The sequence below is a fragment of the Periophthalmus magnuspinnatus genome, chromosome 6 (genome assembly GCF_009829125.3).
Source record: "Periophthalmus magnuspinnatus isolate fPerMag1 chromosome 6, fPerMag1.2.pri, whole genome shotgun sequence".
NCBI lineage: Eukaryota > Metazoa > Chordata > Actinopteri > Gobiiformes > Gobiidae > Periophthalmus > Periophthalmus magnuspinnatus.
In genome coordinates, this window is record NC_047131.1 from 30,526,880 (window position 1) to 30,528,430 (window position 1,551).

Consider the following 1,551-nt stretch of genomic DNA (forward strand, 5'->3'; position numbering starts at 1 on the left):
CTTGTGTCTATTAATAGACAAAGGGCTGCAGCGTGGCATCCACCAGCCCCTCGGAGTGTGAACATAGGATGTAAAACAACAGAGGAATCTGACCTGTATTGGCCACTACCTCCTCAGACTCATTTGGCGTTGATAGCAAGAGGGCAAGGGTCTAATTAGAAGTGTGTCGGAGGCCTAATGCTTTATGTTGTCAAATAGTGCCATGGTTTTAATGCAACAGCACAATCAGAGTGAAAAATATTATACAGACCTAATGCAAAAAATGTGTATGATTTAACGCATAAAGCTTAAAGAGTTTTCAAACTCTTTGATATTTTCATATGTCACATGACCTAATGACCTTATTGACCTAATTACACAACAAACCACACAAGGCTCCTGTACACAGTCTGTTCAACACATCAGACAGTGAAAAAGTGAATGAGAATGGTTTTCTACACAGCCCATATATCACTGGCATTTTACACGTCCAGACACAACTGTTCTAGACACTTTAGCTCATACTGACAGTCAAGTAAATCAGTTAAAGAGATGCTGAAATAATAACTAAAATATAATCATAATGTATATTCTTAATCTTAGTTTCAGAGTTTTAAAATGACACAAAAGCCCAAATTTATATCCAATGTTTTTCAGTAACTCTTTAAAGGAAACAAACAGAAGAGGGCAGACCTGATTACATAAAGTATTTACGCCACTTTCCTCATTTCTTCAATGAGATATTAACAAAGCGTCTCCTCGGCTGCAGGGGAAAGCTTCCATTTGGCCCCTGGTGTCTGCTCTTACCACAGTAAACTGCACTGTCTGTCTCAGACCAGACAAGAACACCACCTCCACTGAACAATTGTCACACAAATTATAGGTTTACAATGGCCCAGACATAACCCTGCATTCTCAAACTCTCCTCATTGTGGTGGGCATTTTATATGAGTTTTGTTAAAGTTATACTGTAGTAATAATAGTGAATTTGTGAAGCACACATGGTCTATTAAAATACCAGAAAGCTCTGCCAATGCAATACAACTGTCTACTGATGTGACAATAAAAAACATGGTAAAACAACATGCAGCATTATCCTGCACTGCAGGTCTGTCAAACTGAGTAATTCAAACACTTTGACCTACTCAAACAGCAGCCTAAACACTCCACACTGCTGCAGGAGGATATACCACAGGCATGACCTTTAACCTCTGGATGTATTCAGACCAACTATTATGTCCCTGGAAACTATTAATGACACAACTACCAGGTTTAAACCATCCAAGCTCAGGTCCACTTCTTCCTTTGCTCCACACAGATGCACATTTTAGGGCCAAAGAGGAACAGCAGCTTTGAAGAATGTGAAGACAGCGCCCTCTGCTGGCTCCTTTAGTCCTGTCAGTCCCTAGAAAACATGAACACATTTTTACAAATCCACTTCAGTCACATATGCTCGGCTCTAAATGAAACACTCTCAGTGTGGACAAAGTCAGGCTGGAATTTAAACACAAAATAAAAACGAAAAAATGAATGAACTCACCTCAAGGACGTTAGGCGGCCCACAGCGCATGC